The sequence below is a fragment of the Callithrix jacchus genome, chromosome 15 (assembly GCF_049354715.1).
Source record: "Callithrix jacchus isolate 240 chromosome 15, calJac240_pri, whole genome shotgun sequence".
In the NCBI taxonomy this organism is placed as follows: Eukaryota; Metazoa; Chordata; class Mammalia; order Primates; family Cebidae; genus Callithrix; species Callithrix jacchus.
In genome coordinates, this window is record NC_133516.1 from 14252175 (window position 1) to 14267816 (window position 15642).

At 39.4% G+C, this 15642-nt stretch overlaps 2 protein-coding genes across 8 annotated transcripts in view; one reads left to right on the forward strand and one right to left on the reverse strand.

Moving 5' to 3' along the window:
* Positions 1-9496, reverse strand: part of EHHADH (enoyl-CoA hydratase and 3-hydroxyacyl CoA dehydrogenase) — a 101706-nt gene extending 92210 nt beyond the window's left edge. The window contains exon 1 of the mRNA XM_035274668.3: positions 8306-9496. The gene's annotated coding sequence lies outside the window, so the exon portion shown is untranslated. The remainder of the gene's footprint in view (positions 1-8305) is intronic.
* A 70-nt stretch (positions 9497-9566) lies between these two features.
* MAP3K13 (mitogen-activated protein kinase kinase kinase 13) overlaps positions 9567-15642 on the forward strand; it is a 178384-nt gene continuing 172308 nt past the window's right edge. For all 7 annotated transcript variants that reach the window (XM_054245429.2, XM_078350394.1, XM_054245430.2 and 4 more), the window contains exons 1-2: positions 9567-9602; positions 12083-12208. The gene's annotated coding sequence lies outside the window, so the exon portion shown is untranslated. The remainder of the gene's footprint in view (positions 9603-12082; positions 12209-15642) is intronic.

The window sequence follows — 15642 nt, forward strand, 5'->3', positions numbered from 1 at the left end:
CCTCTAACAAGAACTTTTGCCAAGGACTTTCGAACCTGCGTCTTGCTTGGTGAATCACAAGGACAGCTAGCCAAATTACACGGGAATACTTGCCTGACGCACCATCTATGCTAATGAACTGACATCATTTTCTGTGATCAGCCACTGTAACCAATGTTCTCTTTGTTTCAAAACAAATTACGTATACTTCTTTTGCCTTTAAAAGTTTCCCCTTGCCTCAACCTCCAGTGTTTACTATGGCACCGGTATTCTGCACTGCAATTCTTCTGCTTATTCCCAATTAAACTCAATATTTTTAGAGAATCTCTCTGCTGGTTTCTTAGGTTGACACCAAGGATATCAGAAATGATTATTTAAATAATTTCAGGTACGTTGTTCTAGTGTCAAGTGTTAAGCCTTGGAGATATACATATATTCATTAATGTTTAATGGAAGCCATTGGAATTCCTAAAGAAAACCCAATTGTGGGAAAAATAACTCAATAGCGTGTTATCTTCGTCAGGTGAAATAAGTCCGAGATCAATGATGCATTATTGAGCATACTTAAAGTTCACATCCATATGCTGCAACCAAATCTGAGCTGAGCACAGCCAAAAATTGATCTGAGAATGCATTCACTGCTATTTCTCATGTTTCAACCTCTCAGCTTTTCCGTGAGCTTGGCTTAACACTTTAGGTTTGCAGGTAGTTTTCATTACATATGTCATCTCCATTTTCAGACCTGAAAATCATACAAGAAATGTCCGTTTTCAACAAAATAACCACCTTTTATGATATTTCGGCATTCTCCAGCATCCAATTTCATTTCGTGTTGAAAATGCAATTAGGTTGTCATTCCCAGGTCTCTCTTCCAATTTTCCACCGTGTTTCATTTTTTTCAGAGAATACTTCACGTGGTAATGATCATTCCTTTCAGCTTTCTGACAAACTGATCCTATTAAGAAAAAGGCTACATAGATATATATTGGAGAAATGCCCCAGGTAATTTTGTCTAGTATTCTTTCGAATACAGTAATGTTTAGCACCATTCCTGGCAAAAGATTACTCATCCCTCTGAATGCTTCCAGGGATGGGGAGTTCAGCTCTTCATGGTAGAGAGTTCTGCTTACTTTAAAAAAAAAAAAAAAGTCCCTCTTCTACTCCCTGGGACCTTCCCCTACATGATTCTACTTTTGTTCTCAATAATTATACATTAAATCCCTCTTTAATAGAATGGTCTTTCATCAAATATTGAAAGATACTACCAAGTCTGTCCTAAACTGTTCCTCCTAGGGCTTTCTCAGGGATTACCATTTCTCATATGGTAAGGTATTTCTTGTTGGTATGTTGGTTGTTCAGAATACTCTTCAAATGTGTCAATGACTCTTTTAATGATCATCCATTCCCTGTATTCTGTGCCTCTTATCAATCGGGCCATATTCATCTTTCCTAAACTCATGTTTGCTCTCTCTTTTAAAACTATAAAGACAGGGATTTTTTTCCCTTTTAAATTTCAAACAAAGTGCTTTTTTTTTTTTTTTTTTTTGGACAGAGTCTTGCTCTTTGCCCAGGCTGGAGTGCAGCGGCACCATCTTGGCTCACTGCAACCACTGCTTCCCAGGTTCCAGCGATTCTCATGCTTCAGCTTCCTGAATAGCTGGGATTACAGGTGTGTGCCACCATACCTGGCTAGTTTTTGTATTTTTAGTAGAGGCAGGATTTTACCATGTTGACCAGGCTGGTCTCGAACTCCTGGTCTCAAGTGGTCCACCCATCTCGGCCTCCCAAAGTGCTGAGATTATAGGTATAAGCCACTGTACCCAGCTTGTTTATTTTTTAAGGACAATTTTTTATTGAGCTATAACTAACATTCCATACAATTCACCCTTTTATTTTATTTTTGAGACAGGCTCTCCTAGGCTCGAGTGCAATGATGCGCATGGTTCACTGCAGCCTCAACCTTCTCAGCTTAAGTGATCCTCCCACCTCAGCCTCCTGAGTAGCTGGGACTACAGGTGCATGCCACCACATCCAGCTAAATCTTGTATTTTTTGTAGAGACAGGGTTTTGACACATTGCCCAGGCCAGTGGCAAACAATTCACCCTTTTAAAGTATAAAACTGAGTGGCTTTTAGTATATTCACAAGGCCATGTGACCATCACCACTGTCTAATTCCAGAACATTTTAATGACTTCAAAAAGAAATCCTGTATCCACTAAACGGTCCCTTGCCATGCCTCTTTCTTTCTATTCTTGGCAACCGCTAATCTATTGTAGTAGACACACTAACCTGTTTCTATGGGTTTGCCTTTTCTAGATTTTTCAAATAAAGAGAATCACGTAATATGCGGCCTTTGGTATCCGGCTTCTTTCTTAGCAAAATGTTTTCGAGTTTCATCCATGTTGCAGCATGTATCAATACTTCATTTTTTTATGTCTGAATAATAAATATTTCATTGCAAAAATCAACTGTATTTTGTTTATTCATTTACAAATTGATAGATGTCTGGGTTGTTTCTACTTTTTGGCTACTGTGAATAATGCTGCTATTATTCATATTATTTAGAATAATGCTGCTATTTTTTCATGAACTATAGTTCAAGAAAAAAATTGTATATGAATAAGTATATGAAATTTTTTATGAACTACTCATTTCAGATACAAATTTTTGCATTCATTCTCTTGGGTATACATCTAGGAGTCAAATTGCTAGGTCATATGGTAACTCTGCTCAACTTGAGGAATTACCAAATGGTACCCTCTCTCTCTCTTTCTTTCTGAGACAGAGTCTCACTCTGTCACCCAGGCTGGAGTATAGTGATGTGGTCTTAGCTCACTGCAACCTCTGTCTCCCAGGTTCAAGAAATCTCCTGCCTCAGCCTCCCAAGTAGCTGGGATTATAGGCGCGTGCCTCCATGCCTGGCTAATTTTTGTATTTTTAGTAGAGACGGGGTTTTGCCATGTCGGCTAGGCTGGTCTCAAACTCCTAGCCTCAAGTGATCCACCCACCTCGGCCTCCCAAAGTGCTGGGATTACAGACATGAGCCACCAAGCCCAGCCAACAAAGAGTTATTAGCAAAAAGCAAAACAGCTTTGAAGAAAGTTGATCTTTAAAACAAACTATTACTTCTAACATGTATGATTATTATTAACATTAGATATAAATTATATCATCTTTGTCACCAAGCATGGTCTTCTCCCTTTTATGTGAGTACATATTAGCATTTGCCTGGCTTATGGAAAGCACTCAATAAAAATATTCATATTGTTAGACATTATTGGTATTATGTACCTTTAAGAGGATTCAAATTGAGTTGCCTTTTCTCTAGGATTATATTTCCATCTGCTTTGAATAGAAAATAGGATACACCTAATATATGATGCCTTGTTGAGGTCAAAGTGAAACAGGCTGATGTTACTCAAATGTTCCCGCAATTATTTCTAAGTTTCCCCAACAAAGTGCCTTGATTTTAAGCCTGAGGATTGAACCATTGTGGAGTAGGTCTCCCGGTTTCCCCCATGGCAGATGTAGCTTCCGATGTTGACACTGGCCAGGGTCCTTACAAACAAGCCAGGCCTAACAGGCTCAACAGTGACAGCAGGTGCTTTAGTGAGGGCATTGATCGTATCCTCTGTGACGGTCACCTCATCATCATTCAGGGTGAGGGCTGAGGAGATGCAGGGGAGCTTGGAAATGAAGACAGAGGCCATGGTGTGGGTAATGCAGGGCTGTCTCTGCCAGGCACGGTATTAATTACCGAACGAAGTGGGCCTCACCCCAATGTAACTTAAGCTTCTTCAGGACAGAGCGCCTTGGCAGCAGATGAGAAAAGGGAGCAATTTCTTAAAATAAGACAACAACAAAGTTTGCCACTTCAATTGATTCTTCCTTTCAAGAAACATTCCTCTGTAGCATGCAGTGCTGTTTGGTAGCATTTTATCCATAGTAGAATTTTTTTTTTTTTTTTGAGACGGAGTCTTGCACTATTGCCCAGGCTGTAGTGCAGTGGCACCATCTCTGCTCACTGCAATCTCCACCTACTGGGTTTAAACAATTCTCCTGCCTCAGCCTCCTGAGTAGCTGGGACTACAGGCGTGCACCACCATGCCCAGCTAATTTTTTTGTATTTTTAGTAGAGACGAGGTTCACCATGTTGGCCAGGATGGTCTCAGTCTCCTGACCTCATGATCTGCTTGCCTCTGCCTCCCATAGTGCTGGGATTACAGGCATGAGCCACCACGTCCGGCCGTAGTAGAATTTCTTTCAAAATTGGAGTCAGTCCTCTCAAACTCTGCCGTTGCTTTGTCAATTAAGTTTATGTAATATTCCAAATCCTTTGTTGTCATTTCAACAGTGTTCACAACATCTTCACCAGAAGTAGGTTTCTTTTTCTTTTTTATTGCATTTTAGGTTTTGGGGTACATGTGAAGAACATGCAGACTGTTGCATAAGGTATACACATGGCAGTGTGATTTGCTGCCTTCCTCAGCAGCAAATGTAGTTCTTAAATAATGAGACTTGAAATGTATTTCTTAAATAATGAGAATTGAAATTGCTCCTTGATCCATGGGCTGCAGAATGGATGCTGTGTTAGCAAGCATGAAAAGAACATTCATCTCCATCGGAGCTTTTGGATAACAGATGCATTGTCAATGAGCTGCCATATTTTGAAGGCATTTTTTTTTTAAGCAGCAGATTTCACCAGTGGGCTTAAAATATTCAGTAAACCATGCCATAAACAGATGTGCTATCATCCAGGCTTTCTTGTTCCATTTATAGAGCACACGCAGAGTAGATTTAACATAATTCTTAAGGACCCTAGGATGTTCACAACGGCAAATGAGCATTGGTTTCAAGTTAAAGTTACTAGTTGCATTAGACCCTAACAAGAGTCAGCAGGTCCTTTGGAGCTTTGAAGCCAGGCACTGACTTCTCCTCTTTAGCTATGAAAGTCCAGAATGGCATCGTCTTACAATAGAAGGCTGTGTTATTGAAATCTGTTGTTATTTAATGTACCCACCTTCATCAATGATCTCAGCTGGATCTTCTGGATAACTTGCTGCAGTTCCTTCATCAGCACTTGCTGCTTCACCCTGCACTTTATGTTGTTACAAAGAAGGCTGCTTTCCTTAAACCTCATGAATTAACCTCTGCTGGCTTCCAACTTGTCTTCTGAAGCTTCCTCATCTCTCTTAGCCTTTGCAGAATTGAAGAGAGTTAGGGCCTTGCTCTAAATTATGCTTTGGCTTAAGGGAATGTTGTGGCTGGTTTGATCTTCTATCCAGACCAATAGAGCCTTCTCTATATCATCAATAAAGCTGCTTTGCTTTCTTATCATTCTTGTGTTCACTTAAGTAGCATTTTTAATTTCCTTCACATTCACAACTTGACTAACTATATGGAACCAGAAGTCTAACTTTTGGCCCATCTTGGCTATCAATATGTCTTCCTCACTAAGTTTTACCATTTCTAGCTTTTGGCTTAAAGTGAGAGACGTGTGACTCTTCGCTTCAACACTTAGAGGCCATTGTAGGATTATTAAGTGGCCTAATTTCAATATGTTTTGTCTCAGAATAGGGAGTCCAAAGGAGAGGGACAGAGAGGGGGAAAAGGCCTGTTGATGACACAACACACACACAATATTTATCAAGTAAATTTGCTGTCTTAATAGGCATGGTTGATGGTGCCCCAAAACAATAACAACAGTAACACTAAAGATCAGTGATCACGGATCACTATAACAGACATGATAATAATGAAGAGTTTGACATACTGCAAGAATTATCAAAACTTGACAGAGATATGCCGTTAGAAAAACGGCACCAACAGACTTGCCCGACACAAGGTTGCTTCAATTTGTCTAGAATGCAATATCTGAGGAGCACAAGAAAGTGGTGCAAAATAAAATGAGGCATGCCTGTACTGAATGTGCATCCATCCCCCTCAGGGAGTGTACAGAGTGTAGCTATGAACACAAACTGCTACAGTGATTTTACCATCTCAAGAAAAGCCAGCTGTAAGTGGAAGCAGATGCTGCTGAAGGCAGAGCAAAGACAGAAATAAATACGGGTCCTGGATTATATCGCTGAGTTGCTGGGGCAACCAACCCTGCTGTCTGTCATAGCACTCCAGTTACAGAAGTCAAGATATCCCCTTACTGTTTAAGCCAATTTATGTTGAATTTTGTGGAAGATGCAAAGATATGCTACCCAGATTCCCTTTCAAGAAAGCACTTGCTGCCCAGCTATACGAAATGGGGTTATCAGACAGTCCTCAGCTATTTTCTTCAGGGTCTGCTTCAGCTGCAGAAGGCCACCTTGCTTGAGACCACATCTTTCCTAGGGCAGACTGCATCTAGTATAAGAGGCTGGCCATTGTCGCCTGACAATGATACTCTTGATGGGCAATCCTTACTCTAGAGTTCCCTACCAGGATGGCTGAGGATTTGCTGGACCTGAATAGCAGTTCAACTTCTTCCTCTGAACAATCCTGCTTCCACTGCATTCCTAATAAAAATCTTTTTTCTCATCTCCACATGACTGTCTACTTCTGGAATACCCAATCTGTGACAAGGTTTCTGTAACATCAGGCAAAAGCATCCTGAGATTCAGAAGGCTAGTTTGAATTCAGTCTTGTCTAGAGGAAGAGAAATACACTCATGTTATCTTAGTTTTGACTTTAGTCTTATGGAAAATTTCCAGCATGCACAAAGAGAGAAGAACATAATGAAACAACAATATCAATATGTGACAAATATTTATCATTTGATACCCTCATGTATTATTTTAAAATAAGTCCTAGACATTATATTATTCCATTCAAAAATACCATAGTACACCAATGTTTGCCTTGAGATGCAATACAATGCCTTTTTCTCCATTCTCCTCCCAATCCAACTCCTCTTTATATTGTCTCATCTTTTCTTCCTCTTCCCACCACCATAGCTTTAAAAAGAGGAAGTGTTTTAATAGGAGAAGGGGCAGGTGAGCAGTAGTAAGGGGATAGAAGGCCCAGAACAAATATTGGAATCCTTTCATTCATTCAACAAACATTTTAGACCTATCCTCTCTCAAAGTCTTGGGATACTCAGTCATCACCAGTGCAGGCAGTTGTTCAGACAGGTGGTACTGGACAATGTGTTTTTGTTTAGCCAGAAAGGAAGAAAGGGAAAGAGTCCCTTAACACCTGCCATCTAGTGGTCACAGTGATAAGTAACATGCATGTTTTCTACTAGAATACGAAGTTTGTTCTATGGAACAAATAGGAAATTAAGGCCAGAGGGGTAAAGTGATTTAAGGTCGTCAATAGCAGAGCTGAGCATAGAACCCAAACAAGCGTACTTTAAGACCTGTGTAGGCCAGATGTAGTAACTTATGCTTGTAATCCCAGCACTTTGGGAGGCCAAGGCAAGTGGATCACTTGAGGTCAGGAGTTCAAGATCAGCCTGGCCAACAGGGTGCAACCCTACCTCAACTAAAAATACAAAAGAAAAATGAGTTGGGCATGGTAGTGGGTGCCTGTAATCCCAGCTACTTCAGGAGGCTGAGGCAGGAGAATCACTTGAACCCAGGAGGCGGAGATTGCAGTGAGCCGAGATCATGCCATTGCACTCCAGCCTGGGTGACAAGAGCAAAACTCTGTCTAAAAAAACAAAAACAAGAACAAAAACAAAAAAAACTATGTAAATTGTGACTGAAACGTCAAAATGTAATTCACACGATTTTAAATTTGATTAAAGCATCATCCTGTTTTGTATTTATTTGTATTAAGTTATAGTATATTAGTGCCAAAGGAGAAAAGGTGCCATTGGTTGAATGAGGGAAAAAGATGGGCCTATGAGATAACATTAACATTGAATTATTGTCCATTAAAAGGTCCCATTACCAACATTTCAATACTAATAATAATGCCTATGCTAGCTCTGTCATATTCCTAAACAAAGGTTGAATAATTATTGAGATATTGCTTCCAATTAGAGAAAACTAAATGCAATTATCCCACATCATTGACAGTGCATTAACAGAGTCTATGTTACCATTTGAAGTTTCTTGGATCTGTTACTTATTCCTGTCCAGCCAGTTAAAATTGAAGGTAGAACTCATAGGAGCTATACTTGACTCTTCATTTCTGGGTAAACATAAGAAGTTTGCCAGGGGAATGGGAATACTGTATTTCAAATGAATACTGCAATAGCCACACCAACATTCAGATGATCATCGCAATCATGCGGCATCTAAGTTACATTGCCCTTGTCTCTCCAGGACTGAGATTTTCCTAATCCTTTTCACTTGTGAGAGGAAGATATAAAAGTGAATCTACCCTTACCTTATTCACATTTTGAGGCAGATTTTGGGAGTGTGGAGAGGTGATGAGCATTTTGAGACTCCTCTGGTGCTAGTATTGAAATTCATTGTGTGACATTTAATAACCGCTCCTTTGGATCTAATGTTCCTTACGTGTAACAGCAAGAGATTGACTAAGTGATTGCTTCTAACGTTCCTTTCAGTTCTGTCATTCTGTGAATTTTTCTGTGCTAAGGATAAATCTTCAGCCCAGCTGGTCCCTTCCACTTTTTCCTGGGTTGATTTCTTTCATCCCATAAATATTTATTGAATATCTTCATGTTCTTGAGGGTAAGGCCTGGGTTTTATTCAACTTTCCCCCATTACCTCGCACCACTAAGCAGGTGATTTCCAGTAGGGTTGAAGTAAGTTTCTATTTAAGATTCCAACTTTGTCTGGAGGGGCTCACAGTTCCGACGAAGATTACAGGCATCATCAATTAATTAAAAACTGTGTATCTGTAAAAATTTAAAGACAAAAGTGGGGGGAGGTGGGTATGAAGGATAGCAAGAAATCTGGTTCCAGTCGTCCTTAAGAACAGGTATGTTCCAACAGGTAGTAAGAGTGCATAATAGTGCAAAAAGTAATGGTTAACACTAATTGAATGCTTTCAATGTGCCAGTGTTTCCATGTATTATATCAAGTAATACACATAATCATCCTATTTTCTGTGTACTAGTATTATGTTTCACACTCGAAGTGGGCACAGAGATCCTCGGAAAATGGGATTAAATAAAAAAAAAGAGAGAGGTGAAGTAACATGCCCAGGTAACACTGTTAGAAGTGAGAGGCAGCATTTGAAACTAGACAACGCAACCTCACAGCCTGCAGTCCTAGCACTTCCCTCGGTAGATAAATAAGAAAAATCACAGTAACAATTGTGATTTCTCCAAGAGGCCAGACGAATTTGAACAGTAATGAGTCCAAGCTACAGAAGAAGCAGAGGGAAATGGCTGCCGAAGAGAAGGCTAAAGATGTTTGCAAAAAGATAATATGCACTTTTCCAGGCTAGATACACAGGCGGAGAGGCAAACCGGCGGAATAAAACCCGACAAGCAAAATCTGGAGCGCGTCAGGATGGCAAGAGACCGCACCGAACAGGTCGGAAGCGACGTCACTAGCGGAGCCCGGCGCTCAGCGGGACTGCGGGGCAGGTGGGATTCCGACCGGAAGTGGTGCATGGGAAGTTACGCAATGGAGGCGGTACCTGGTTATGGAGAGTGACGCCACCGGCGGGGCGGAGCGTCTTGTGTCAGCTGGGAGCCTCCGATCCCCGACAGGTAAACCTGCCGGCCGGATCTGAACGGTGGCGGGGGTGGAAGCAGGGGTTGATGGTCCGGGTCGCTCGGGGCCCTAAGTTCGGGTGGACAGAGGTTAGGTAATGGACAACATTAGCATTAGGTGGTGGCTGGAGAAAAGGCTCCTTGGCATGAGACTGCTTGAGGGGCTGAGGACATGGGAAACTCTTGGGAACTTGGTCTTGGGGGCCCGAGGTCGTCGAGGAAATACAGACAAGGTTGAGTCTTCTAGGAATCAGACATGGCTGGGAATCATGGCTTTCCGATCATTGGCGCTTATGTTGGAGAGACGGAGCCTGGGACACTGAGATGAGTTGACCTAGGGTTCACCTACCCCGACCTGTTCTGCTAATAGGGGACAGGGACCTCGACTTTTTGTCTGTTAACTCATAGCACAGTGCCTTGCCACAAGTAGGCATTCTTTAGATGCTGTCGAATGAATGAAGGAATGAACCAACCTGATTCTGGCTCCCCGGAAGATACTCTCCCAAATTTCAGTATACTAACCTCTGAATGTAGAAGTGACTCCAGTTTAGTTTACTAACGAGTGGTTTACGAGGATGCTGGTGCAGGAGATACCCAGGATGTTGTTGGTTTTTGTTAGTTTTGTTTTTTATGGTTATTGAAATTTAGAAAGGTGTCTTAATATTCTTCTCCGAGTGGAGAAGATGAGTCTTTTGCTTTGGCTTCTTTCAGGTTCCTTTACTCTTCTGGGAAGAACTTCTAGGGCAATGATTTGAGGGAGGAGTTGGATCGATGTAAATAAGCTGCTCTTGTAGCACTGACTATTCTCAATGCTTTCTTTTCAGCAAAGTAAACTTACTTTACATTTTCTTGATGCTTTCTTCGTTATCTTATAAGTAAATGTACTACTTACATTTGAGGTGTGAGAATTATAACTCACAATAGTTGTAATTGAGAATATACCTTATATTTTCGATTATAAAAATGAAAATGGTAATTTATAAACATCCAGTCAGAGATTACACCTGGTGTTTATAAATAAGGTTAACTCCTTCCAAACAGTTGTATTAATAGAGGGTCCCCAAAAGAAGATTAAGCTGTTTCTTTTGTTGGAAGTACTTGTTTAGGTATCTTAAATGTGCTAAATAGTGGGGCTGGGCACAGTGGCTCACACCTATAATCCCAGCACTTTGGGAGGCCAAGGCGGGCAGATCACTTGAGGTCAGAAGTTAGAAACCAGCCTGGCCAACATGGTGAAACCCCATCTCTGCTAAAAATATAGAAAAAATTAGCTGGGTGGGGCACGAGCCTGTAATCCCAAATACTTGGGAAACTGAGGCACGAGAATTGCTTGAACCTGGAAGGTGGAGGTTGCAGAAGCAGAGATTGCGCCACTGCACTCCAGTCTGGGCGAAAGAGTGAGATTGTCTCGAGAAATATAAATAAATAAAATTTAAAAAATAAAAATTAATTTTTAAAAATGTGATAAAAACTAGGCAGGGACCTAAAAAACAACTACTGCAAACAGACTGGTTTTGGTTGTGAAACGGAAAACAAGTGCAGATGAGACTGTCCTCAGGCTGTATAATGAAATCCGGGCATGAATCACTAGTGTGGTGAAAGTGTGTATGGGATAGATAATGAAATCGCTCTGGAGAGGTTTCAGAATCTTACCATTAGATTAGGTATAGTGGGGTAGGAAACCCTGAATTTATGCCATACTGGGGTGTGTGTGTGTGTGTGTGTGTGTTTTACAAAGTTGACACTAGTAGGCGTTTTTTAGATTTAAGATGTTCTTAAAATAGGTTGAAAACTCCAAAAAGTTGACATGTAAATATATTATTGCACTATTTAAATTTTAAGTTTACCTACCCTTAAACCTTGTTTTCCCAATATCTGGAAAGTGCCCAGAATCATGCCCATTTGTGTATATGCTTGCTGTGGTGCCAACTTTAGAATATACATAAAAATAAGGTAAAAAGTAATGTTTTCAGGTCCTCTAGATTTATGTTAATATTATTGTCTTACTTAAAAATTAAGTCACCAGGCATGGTGGTGCAAGCCTGTAATCTCAGCACTTTGGGAGGCAGAGGCAGGCAGATCACAAGGTCAAGAGTTCAAGACCAGCCTGGCCACCACAATGAAACCCTGTCTACTAAAAATACAAAATTAGCTGGGCATGGTGGCATGTACCTATAACCCTAGCTACTTGGGAGGCTGAGGCAGGAGAATCACTTGAACCTGGGAGGTGGAGATTGCAGTGAGCCCAAATCACCACTGCACTCCAGCCAGGGTGACAGTTCGAGACTCTGTCTCCAAAAAAAAATCCAGTCCAATATTGCTACCTCAGTCTCCTGTTCAGTGTGATGTCAGTCTGCTGTTGTGAGGTCCACTAAATTTTGCACATCTAACTCTTGTGTAGTATGACTTTTATTCATAATGAGTTGCTGTCTAAATGGTAACTTAGGTCTGTACATTGACATTCTTGAGGTTTTCAGTTTTGCAGAACACTGATATCTATGGACTCTAAAATGGACTTCATTTAAAGAAACCACGGACCATTAATGGACAAAAACATGAGTCACTATGTATTGTGGCATTCAAATGCTAGCACTTTGGGCGAGGTAAGTAGTTGACTGTTTTATGTTTGGTGAGATGGTAGAACAATCTTAAATTTGCCTAGGAAACTATAGGATTGTGATTGAAAAGTACAGTTCTTAATCTGTTTATGTTTTAATCAAGACTTCCAAAGAGAGGTTTGTTTTGTATATGTAAAGCAATTGTTCTTATTTTCCTGTAAAGTTGATCAGAAATTTAAGATTCGTAAGCTCTAATTACATTGTTCCTGGAAGGTTACTGCTCTGCTTACTTTCTGGGCAGGGAACCTCCTTTCAACACTTTGCATCCTGGTAGAAAATCTGTGGCTACCCGGTAGAAATGAGGCCTCAAATAGTCATTTAAATCCTCTTGCATTTAAGTTTGGCTATGTAATAGTATATGTACCAAATCTACTGGTCAATTTTATCTTGTGCCTCAAGTTTAAGCAAGAAAAAAGGCTAAAAAAGGTTTTTTTTTCTTTATCCTGCCTTATTTATGCTATTTCATTTTTTCTTTCTTCTTTTAAAAATTTTATTAGGTGGTTGATTCTCCAGGCCTTTTATCTTTCTGTCTCAAGGGGGTAAAGTTTCTTTTTTCTCATTTTACCTTTTTTGTTTTTTTTTGAGACAGAGTCGCACACTGTGCCCAGGCTGTAGTGCAGTGGCGCGATCTTGGCTCACTGCAGTCTCTGCCTCCTGGGTTCAAGCAGTTCTCCTGCCTCAGCCTCCCGTGTAGTTGGGACTACAGGTGTGTGCCACGACGCCCATCTAATTTTTTTTGTATTTTAAGTAGAGACGGTATTTTACCATGTTGGCCAGGATGGTCTCGATCTCCTCACCTCATGATCTGCCAGCCTCAGCTTCCCAAAGTGCTGGAATTACAGGCGTAAGCCACTGCGCCCAGCCCCATTTTACCTTTTTTAATTGATCAGTTTGTTCATTTTCAGAACGTTAACTTCTAACTTGATGATACTATTTGGCACCTTTTAATCACTAAACATTAAACTTGTAGTTTTTTGCTGGTTTCCTTTGTAGATACACAGGCTTCTTGTTTAGAATTGGTTTAATTCTATAGCAGGCAATACTTCTAGGAATTCATCTTTCAGATATATTTGGCCTTATACACAGAAATTTGTATTCAAAGATTTTTATCACCATATTGTTTGAAATTAAAGAAAAAACAATAGCCTAACTAGAACCTGCTAGAAATAGCCTAACCGTGTTTCAGCTGAGGTCTAGTTAAATGACTGCCTTTACACAAAGTAATACTTAGCAGCTCTTAGGATAAAGTAAGTACAGAGATGCAGTTATGGAAAAATCTCTAATATATGTTGTGAACTGAGAAAACAATAAAAAGAACTATACATATAGTATGTTTTCATTTGTGCTTATATAAAGCATACATTTACATACATACATATAAAATTTCAAACCAGTGTAAGGGATTGTTGACAGATACCCCTGGGGAATGAGACTACGGACCTAGAGTAGGAAGAAGAGACTCACATCTCACGTTTTTTCCGTATACTTTTTCTGCTAGGTTGACTTTTTTTTACTACGAGCATGTTTGTATTTTCATAATACTAAGAAGCAAACAGCAAGGTTTCAGGATAACTTTACAGTTATAAGAGCCTTTTCACTATTCCCTTATGACTTACTGTTCTTATAATACTTGCACTATTTAGAAGAAGTAGGGTTACACAAATATGTTTTTTCAGAGCTGCAATCTGTTACAATCTATTGTAATAGGTTTTAAACCTTGACATTAGCTTGTTACTATTAATAAGATCCTATGAATACTAAGTGCTTAGTCCTGCCAAATTCAATATTCATTTACAGTATATCACGTGTTACTGACCTGACCAGGTGATATAGTGGGTGTTACTTTGTTTGCAAGCTAACTTAGTATTGCAGTAGCATAGTTCTGAACTTCTCAATATTACTGAATGAGATGAACTTTGTTTTGTTCAAAGTGCTATTTAGGGACTTTTAAAATAATTCTTACTATTATTTTACTTTGTTCTTGATGTTTAGAATTGGCTTAAGGCATTTTGAAGAATGGCTTGTTCTCTCTGTTAGTAAAATCAGTAAACCAGAAAAATAATTTATATATATGGTAATCTCATTTTGTATTACTTCGAATTGGCTGATTATCTGCCTTGGGAATGCAGCAAAAAATTCTGGTGACTTTTACTTTGATAATCATTTCTGTCTTCCCACACTTTTATTGTAGGACATGCGGAATAGTAGTAATAGATTAGTAAAATGAATTATATGAAAAATATAAAAATATAATAATCTTAATCCTCATTTTATTAATAGGGATTTTATTAGAAACTTGCTTGAGAATAGGCTTTGTAAGATACATACGTATATGATACCACTGATTGTGTGTCTTGTTAAAAATCATAATGAAGGCTGCTGACTGGGGATTGAGTCATGGTTAGTAAAATAGAAGAGATTATGATATGTCAGGCATTTTATATCATACTTAGCAGAGTATTTTGCATCTAGTCATCTCTGTTAAGTGATGATGCTTTGCTTCTTGATGTCCTTGGGATTAATCACTATTGTCATGAAGGGGAAATCAGTGAGTGGGATGCCTAGAGTAAGACTCCTTATTCTTGCTAAGTGAATGGAGAGCAGTGAATTGAATCCAAGGACAGATTGTTTTCCTAAATCAAGAGGCTAGAATATGGTAAAGGTAACATGGAAAGAAAGGAGATGACATTGAATGTAAAAGTTACATGTAAAGAACACAGATTTGAGGAAAGATGCCTCTATACATATGTGTATAGATATATATAGTACATTGTATCTACATTTATGTATATTACCTACATATGTTCCAGAAACATATATAGAGAGAATATATATATTCCAGGATATATATTTCCATATATATATATGAAAACCAGATAGGAAGTTATCCAGTTAGTGCAATGGGAAAAAAAATTCATTAAGGCCTTAGAGCTGGGCCTGTCATAGGCTAATTCATGATTTTTAGAGTAGCTTAAATAATTTTGGAAGTTTTAAGATTATTCACAGAGTTGGAATGACAGGAAGGCAGACCTAAGCCTAAGTGAGAAAACTGAAATCTAGCAACATAAACTATTACGTTAGCCATATCTTTTGAGATTCTGTTTTGTATTGTTTGGGGGAGGGGAGAAAGAAAGGGAACTCAAAAATTTATTGCTGTTCAATTTGAATTGAACTAGAACATTAGCCTTTCCTAGCATTCCAATTGTTTATGACCAAGATTAACCAAGATTAACCAATCCCATTAACCTATAAAACATTAATACACAAACACTGACTTAATTACCTTGTAGAACAGGTGAACTGTTTTTAATCAATTTTGTGATCCTATAAAAAGGCGATTGTGATGATCTAGGTTGACAGTAATGGGACTATTTAGGAGACTTTGGAAGGGGTGGAGAAACGCCATAGGAAGTGTACTT